The sequence below is a fragment of the Camelina sativa genome, chromosome 4 (genome assembly GCF_000633955.1).
Source record: "Camelina sativa cultivar DH55 chromosome 4, Cs, whole genome shotgun sequence".
NCBI lineage: Eukaryota > Viridiplantae > Streptophyta > Magnoliopsida > Brassicales > Brassicaceae > Camelina > Camelina sativa.
The window spans coordinates 12,083,608-12,093,107 of record NC_025688.1 but is presented as its reverse complement, the minus strand read 5'-3'; the positions used below and the strand labels follow the sequence as shown (position 1 = coordinate 12,093,107).

Sequence of the window (9,500 nt, the reverse complement as noted above, 5' to 3'; positions counted from 1 at the left end):
TTGCATGAATGTGTGTTTGTTCATGATTAGGCTTTGCCAAAACATTGACTCAGTCTTAACAGTTTTATGATTGGGGTATCTCCGTGACCTTAATATTGTAGGGAGCTGGATTTTAAAGTTTGTTGTTTTTGCAAAACAGAGCTGGTCAAAGTGATATGTAAAATTGTATATACCCATAACGTCCATCTAGTCGTTTTCTACATACAAGCATACCATATAGGTACTCATTTCAGTTTCTTAATTGTTTTATTAATTGCTTTTGTTTGTTTGGAAGGTACGTAGTGGTGTCATATAAGAGGATCCTTATGTATTCAGGTTTGATTATATTCTTCCCTTCTATTTATATTGGCTAATCTGATTGACAGATGACAAGCATCTCTATCTGTTTAGGCTACTTTAAACAATGAGGATCACAATTTACACTGCACATAGTTAGTCACTAACCATTCATTATGATTGCAATGTATAGATTGGTGTGTGAAATCTGGATGGCGAGGACACTTACCCGCAGGGTATTCTTAGTCGACTCTACGGGAGTTCTCGACTCTCTTATAGGTCAGTTACTGCCTTTACAGGAAACTATCGGTTGATATATAACTTTTTTTTTTTTGCTTACTGTTTACTGCTAGATTTGGATTCAATGCAAGTCAATTCAATATATGTCTTGTTGTTCTTATCAAATGTATCTACATCTCTCGGAGGTTAGAGGTGTGAGAGACCTTGCTCTTCCAGAAACGAAGAATCTGTTAGATAGTTTCCGGGATTGTAAGTATTCTATATATTTTCACTTCATCACGGATCTTGAATGTAGTTTTGTTAAAGGATCCCAATCCTAATAATCAAGTGACAAAGACAACCTTTCTACTCTGGAAGTACAAGAACCATTCTCCGTTTGATCTAACTTTTTTTCTGATATTCCAATCATAGTGTTGTTTTGTTCCAGTTCACGCATTAGTGACTAGTCACTTTCCCAAATGGCCATGTGGACCTGTATGCAGTAATCTTAAGCCTGGAGTTGATATGGAGTTTTTATTTTCAGTAATGGTAGCTAAAATATTGCCATCTCAAAATGATGTGTATTTTCTATTTTCAGGCAAGGATTGAAACTGACCCAGCAGGCAGGACCTAACTGCGGTTAACAGTAGCCTCAGGGTATCCTCCTACACTACATTTAACTTCTGTAAAATTCTTGAATCATGCTGAGTGCTGACTAACCTTTTTCTTACATGTTGACGTGTCTTCCATGTTTAATTCAGTTGATCATTATGCAAGGTCACTTTATTTGACTGGCATATTGAATAACCTCATCATGAGCTGCGCATAGACTCTGCCACTAGCACCACAAACCTTAAACTGTTTAATTCTCGATGATATGGAGTTTTCTTCCAACAGCCCTGTGCACGTGTAAAGACGTGAAGTATGAGAGGGCGACATGTAGAGACGGACTAAAAGTAAAGTTATAGTTTTTTATCCAATCATGCCTGTGTCCATGAAAATTTTGCTTGTGGGCTTATAATTATAAGATTAAAGGTTCATTTTTTCCCTATTTTATAAGATTAAGTTTGCAAATTTTGGCTATTTTTGCAACTCTTTGTATATCTATGTGGTAAGTCTATTTATCTTTTAGAGAAGAATCTAAAAAAAATATTTAAAAAATTTCCATTTAAAATACAAAATTTGTTGATTTTAAATTTAATACACTACCTAATTAAAATTTGTTAGTAATCCTCTTTTAAATAATTAGATAAGGATCCGCATAAATACCCGGGTGTTTAAATAAATACATTGCTAACATTACATTTTCCAATATAATTTAACTATCTACTTCATCATAATATATAAGTGCAGTTTGTCTAAATTAATTGAATCAGAGCTGAACTTTCATCATATAAAATTATTTTTTGTTAGTATGAAAATTATTAAAATAAATTAATAATGCATAAATAGTATAAAAAATACAAAAAAAATTTGGAAAACTAATTTTGTTTTAAATATAATTTTGATATGTTGTAGTCTCATACCTAATAATTTTTCATTATGTCAAACTAACTCTAAATGAATAAAAATATAAAAATAAAATTAAAAAATACTAACACACTCATCAAGTAATCAAAAGCTCATTCTTATAATCAACCTTTATTTTTTTCCAAAACTTTGTGTTTTTCGCATTTGATTACATGTGCTAAAATTGATAAGATACGTAAAAATATACTAATATTTACATTTGATTACATTTGATAAAATTATAAGATACGTTAAACTACACAAATATTCACATGATACAATAAACATATCATTCTTATAATTTCATTTTTTTAAAAATTTTTGTATGTATTCTTACGTATAAATATATTCTATTAAAATTATATTTTTCAATCCAATCAAACTAATGTTAATAACATATATCGCTATTTTAAGCTTTAATATTGTTTTTTATTGGTTAAATTTCTACGCGAAATGAATAAAATAACTTATGAACACATGTATATTAGCAAATATAGATTTATATTTTTTTTGTTTATTTTTATTCATTTAATATAAAAAAAGTTTAATTTAATGAGTGTATATTTTAAATTACCAAATTTCAATTATGTGTAATTTTTTTTATATAATTTACATAATATTATGTAAGATATTAATACAAAAAAATTTACACTTGTAAGATATGGAGAAAGCGGATCAAGCGGATTATGCGGAATAAAAACGGATCAAGCAGATCTAGCGGAACAAGTGCGGATCAAGCGGATCTAGCGGTTCAAAATGTATGTTCGAATGGTGAAAGCGGATCAAATAATACGGATCAAATATTTATATTGTAAAAAATAAAAATTATAAATAAAATATTTTACATAATAGAATACATATTAATATAAATGTTATTTATATTTATGCAAATTAAAATTATAAAAAATATTTAATGTATACATATTCAATTAAAATGCTACAAATATATTTATTGTCATAAATACTAAAACATTAAGCAGGAACTTAAATACAACACAACAAAAAAAAACTAACATCGAGTACTTTGATTTTCCCATAACATATCTCCAATATTTTCGCTGATATTTGCCAAGATCGCCATCAGCTATCTCTGCAGATTCCATATCCCTATATCAAACTCAGAATTTGTGTTAGTAATCTATGTCTCTCTCATGACTTGTGCAAAATCGTCATCTGAAAATTTGAAATTCTGATAAAATTATGTAGTCTCATCGTAGCCGTTACCACTCTTTTTTGCACATGAATATTATATCTAGGAAATTCATAGAGAATCCTTCATTTCTTCTTCCAAACTACAAATGTCCTCTCAATAACAGAGTGTAAAGATGTGTGACATCGATTAAATAGTTCTTCTTTATTCCTAGGAGGAGGACCATTTTCGAACTGTGACATATGATACCGAACAATCCTGTTTCGTGAAGATCTTTGTGGAGCAAGAAACCCTTGTTTATTTGGATAGCCAGGATCAACAACATAATATTTTTCTAGTGGAGGCAAAGGAAATTCAGAATCACTATCTTGTGCTATTGCGAGAACTGCTGTATCGTGACAAGATTATGGTGCTCCATTCCAGACATATGTAAACAGCATATTCAAATCACATATTGTCATGATGTTAAATGATGTTGTACCATGTCGATTCCAATACATTCTTTGTAATTCAGGCTTCACCTGAATATATACATGAACCCTATCCATGGCTCCAACAAATCCACTAAAATATGGCCAATATCTTCGATCTATTTGCAGTCGTTCGGAAATTCGGAATAGTTCTTGTCTTGTTGGAGTCTTATAACTGGTAAAAAAATAGAGAATATGAAATTTATTAAATTTTGTACTTTATAAATGATAACAAATATACATAAAACTTTTTTACGCATTTCATTGAACGTCAACATTACATCTATATCATGAAAAATCATAATAAATTCATAAATTAAAATCATGAATAGAAACACTTATAATGAATATTACTAAAATATATTTTATATATACTTTGAATTATAACTAATGAAAATTATTAAATTGAACTTGTGAATATAAAAAGTTTTTATGAATATTTCTAATTATATTATACAAATACTTTGAATTATAACTATAAATATCTATATGACTATAGTTTTTTTTAAAAGTTAATTTATATCTATGAGATTATAATAAAATATTCATGATACGTAAATATATACTATAAACAAAATGTATTGTACCTTTAATTGAAGGATCAAATGAGAAGATCAGAATTTTCAATTAAAAGAAAATATAGAAAGAGCAAAGTTTTCAACCAAAAAAATATAGAGAAAGCAAAGTTTTCAACCAAAGAAAATGTAGAGACAGAGCAAAGTTTTCAAAAGAGAGGATATGATTTTAGGTGTGGGTATGAAGTTTGTTGAGATTTTAGTTTTCGTATTATATAGACACAAGGAAGTGTGTGTGTTTTTGAAATGTATGTTGATAATAACAGTGTATGTATTGAGATGTTGATAATACACAACAGTGTATGTGTTGAATTGCGTACATCCCACTAAAATTGTTAAAAAGTTATTAATAAAATTGAAAAAAATGAAATAGTGGACGAAACATAGCAGAAGACAGCAAAAAAAATAGTGGTTTTACGGTGTAGGCAAATCATGCATGTTTCTTCATAAAAATCTCATGCATATATTATAGTGGTTCAAAATATTTTAAAAAATGGAAGAACCACTTTTTTTACTTACACACGTGAATGGCTTGTTAATTACGGAGGGTTTCATCTGACGGCTGAATCGGGTTTGTTCCACTCTCCACTCAAAGCCATAATAAAAGCTGGCTTCACTTAACTAATCAGCTATTGGTTATCACTTGGTAAAGATTGCGTAAAGAAAACATCACACGAAAACTTCTGTATTTAATAAAAAAGGTATTTTTTTTTTAAGGTGTATATAATTAGATTGTATTGACGGAAAGAACTTGTAAGATACTATAATGTTAGCTTCATTAAACAAATCAGCTCGCTTTGTAAGAATTCACGCAATGCCATGACGCGATTTTTTTTGTTTTTTAAGAAAATAACAATTACCAGTGTTTTAATTTATATATAGTTTAATTGTATTATTCATAAAAATTACAATTTACACTTAGAAGAAACTAATTGAATTTTTATAACCATATAGATACAATTAACATTTGTAAGGTACTACAAATGTTACCAAGTGTCAATAGCTCAATTGGTAAAGTCTCTTAGGGAAAGCCTAAACGTCGCTAGTTCGAATAACGGTTGGGATGAGAGCATATGAAATGATCTAGTCTCTAGTTTAAGGGAATGTACGGACCTAGTCCCAAAACCCCTTTGATAATTCAATAAATATAAAAATAAGAGATCTCTAGGCTCTAGCAATGCAGTCCATCTTCAAATTAGATGTGCGTTGAATCCTAGACAAGAAAAAGAATAGAAAAGAGGTCTTGAGGAAATATAAATCATCTCGCTGATTAGAGAAAGCCTATCAATCTTCAGAGTCTGCACCATCGTGACTAGCTTCGCACAATCTGTCTCTAATCTCTGGCAATTCAGGCCTCGAGAGAGAATACACTTCATAGCTCACGTCAATACACGTGTAAATATTTTAATATTTTACAAGTGTAAATTGTAATCTTCATTATTAATATAATCCAATTTTATATAAATATAAATACTAATAATTACCTTTCAAAAAATCAAAATACAAAATTTCTAGCAAAGCAGCTTCGCGCAATTTCTTACTAACTGATAACCAATAGGGGATTAGTTTAGTAATGTTAACCTTTATAATATCTTTAAGTGTAAATTATTGCAGTGTTCCATGTGGTTGTGAATTGTGAGGCAATATATTTTTCTTTGTAGAATCCATAATTGTAAAGGATCGTATTTTGAACATTGATATAATTACGTTTCTTCTTAATTGCAAATTTGATATATATTGTTTCTTGAAAGTCTTGATAATCTCTTTGATCTCTTACCTTTTTGAGATACGGAAAGGGACATTGCAGGAAAAGAGCGTTGGAGGTGGTTCCTTAAAAAAGGCAGAAAACAGAGTTTTTTATTCAAGTGATGTGTAGCCGTTGAGTTTGGGGAGAGATCAACTTGGGAAGAGATCGTTGTTGGTGTGAGGAAGAGAAAGCAAAGACTTCTCCGAGAAGAATGCATACATGAATAAGGGGGAGTAAAATGCCTTTACATGTTAACCTTAGACTTTGAAGTGTTAACATGTATTGCTAATGAATAATTGTGTTATTTGCAGTCGAAGGATGTTGTAAATAAAAGAAAAAAACATAAAATCAATTTTGAAAAATGTTTGTGAAATTAACCGTTTACTACGTCGAAAGAAATTAAAAACCGATAGTAAGTGTATAACTTTAAAAAGGTTCGATGTATCCCCATGGGCTGTAGCATCTCTAACTCTACATAAATTGATACAATTTCTCCTGCAATCACTCTTTAGGAACCACTGATAATGGTTGATATTATAAAGTTCCTTCTGGCGGGCTTTTAGTTTTTCAGGTTTTGCAAAAAATTGGCAAAGTGATACCACCAAGGTTACTTATATAGTTTTTTAAGTTATTATTATTTGATGTTTTGCCTTCTTCATGACTTTGGTATCGCTCTGTCGTCTCTGATAAGTATGTGTTTGATCATTAGAGAGATTTTCATAAAATTTGTTGTTAATCTCTTGAGAAAAACCGGAGAGATTGTCAATTGTAATTATAGGTACAATGCTAGATTCAGCTAGTCGTTCTTACTCTAATTATATTAAGAATGTACTGACGAGTAATGTTATGTTAACTGAAATATATGTTACTCCGTTGGAATATATTTGATTTCTGTTCAAGATAAAGAAAACTCAAGAAATTTAAAAAAAAAAAAAAAAAAAAAAAAAAAAAAAAAAAAAAAAAAAAAAAAAAAANAGAAAATATAAATGCAAAGATGGAAATCATGAAGAAATGCAAAGAAGGAAAAGTGGGAAATGTAAAATTTACAGTGTTAGAATCATAACTATATAAATAGTGTTTGTGTTAGATTTTTAAATCAATCATAGAAAATTATATAGAAAAAGAGAAGAATAAGAAACTGTTTAAGAGAAAGACACAAAAATCCCAACATATATACTTGCATCTTCTACTTATCTATGTGTAAAAGTAAATTCTAAGAACTGTTTAAAAAGAACTACAAGGGTTTGTATTTGCAGTTTTGATGGAGCCAGAATGTGATATACTAGCATGGATATAATGAACTTTCGGATAAGAAGCACCGACAATAAATTTCCTGGCAGTTTGCTAGATTCTGTGGGACTCAAGTAGATTTCACCCAAAAAAAAAAAAACTTAGTTTCCATACACTCTCCAGCGGAGTATCTCGAAATGACAAATGAATACGGCGAAGCTTGGAATGATGTTACTTCTTAAACTTATTTAATTTTTTGCCCCTTGGAATGATGTTACTTCTTTCACAAGAAACACACAAACAGGTTTTGGCATATTAACCCACCTCTTGATTTCTCCAGTGGTCCAATTTTTGGCCCAGCTAACCCGGTTCCCTGACCCGTCGACATTGAGATCGACAAAATTAAACTATACTCAACATTTCTTCCGCATCAAGCAAAGAAAATGAAACTTAAGAGACAATGGGTTATGCTACGTACTTTACCTATTGTTAAATGTAAAGGCTTCTATCAGCAACAGCAACAAAACAAAAAAAAAAAAAAAAAAAAAAANAGACTTTTATCTACCAGTCTGTTATTTGAACTATATCTTACAAGTGTAAAATATAATCTGATGATTAATAAAATCTAATTATATATAAATTAAAATACAAAAAATTACCTAAAACAGAAAAAAAAAAAATTTACCCATGTGGCGGAATTACATGTACAGATTCTTAGCTAGCAATAACCAATAGATGGTTAGTTTAGTGAAGCTAACCTATCCAGTTACTCATAAGCTCCATCCTCCACCTCATAAACAACCTAAAGACCAGTCGACACCACAGAAGAAAACACACTCAAACTGACCCTTGAGAAATAGGAAATTGAGAAGAAGTTGTTGTTCGTGTAAGTCTTCTTGTCTATTACTTGAGTACCTTTTTAATTTTGTAAATAATTTTCATGTCTCTTGTCTCTTAGCGAGAACCTTAAATTGTTAAAGCTTTATATACTTTGTCTTAAAACCCTTTCTCTCTATTTGAACTTTATCTTGGTTGTCGGAATCTTAAAAGTGTGTTGTACTTACAGACTTGTGGAATGTTGTTGGTTCTTGCCTTGTGTTAATTGGTGATAGAGCGCAAATGTCATGTACGTTTCAGGTACCACTAGGGGATGGGTTCTGTCTCTATGGCTTCATTGAATAGTCTTCCAAATGAACTCTTGGCCCATATCTTGTCCTTTTTTTCAACGAAAGAAGCTGCGTCAACCTCAGTTCTCGCCAAGAGGTGGAGGACTTTGTTTGCTGTCCGGGATAATCTCGACTTTGACGACTCCGACTTTGTCCACCTGGAAGTGGGTGAACAGGACATGGACAACATTCAAGAGAGTTTCAGGTCTTTTGTGGATAGAACATTGGATTTGCTAGGCGTTGTCCCTATCAACAAGTTCTCACTTAAATGTGGAGATAAACATGGCAAGGATCATGTTGATAGCTGGATAAATTAAGCCCTGGAACATGGTGCCGTTGAGCTTCATCTACTCTTAACCGATGATATGGGAGTTTTTTTGCCATCCAAGTTATTCATCAACAAAACAATGGTGAAGCTAAAATTGGGAACAGGACTTAGCATCGATACCATTCCTCCTGATACGTTTCTTCCAGTGCTTAAGATCCTCTTCCTTCATTCAGTTTGGTTTGATAGAAGAGAGTTCTCTGATTTGCTTCTTGCTGGTTGCCCTGCACTTGAAGACTTAACCATAGAACACAAGTATTTTCCAGGGACGCCACAAGTCATTTCCTGCAAAACCATCAAGAGACTCTCTATCATCTCTAGATTCGATGAAGAAGTTGATTGGTTTAGCTTTGTATCACTTGATGCACCAAATCTTGTCAACCTAATCTACTCTGATTATGCTCGCCGTACGTACCTTCGTTGTAATTTGGATTCACTTGTCATAGCTACACTGGATCTTCATTTTGTTGAACATATCGATCTTGAGGTGTCATTTGAACCGAATGTGACGGATCTCATGAATGCAGTAAGCAACGTCCAAGGTCCTTCAATTGACAGGTTCTGCTGCTGAGGTCAGTTTCATTTTGGTCTCATTTTCATCACCTTTTTGTTAGAAAACAGGATAACATTCTTTGGGTGTGTGTGTGTGTTCAGGTGATTTTGAGATGCTGCAAAGGTGGACTACCCGTGTTCAAGAACCTCCTTGGGTTAGTGTTTTTAGGTAACAGTGAGCGAGTTTGGAAAGAGCTACTGCCACTTCTGCTCCAGCATTCTCCAAACCTAAATAATTTGTACCTCTCGGTAAGAAGCAAAATCCTACTTTAGATATATAT

The 9,500-nt window shown here is 31.5% G+C and overlaps 1 pseudogene; it reads left to right on the top strand.

Moving 5' to 3' along the window:
- LOC104783773 overlaps positions 8,327 to 9,500 on the top strand; it is an 8,544-nt pseudogene continuing 7,370 nt past the window's right edge.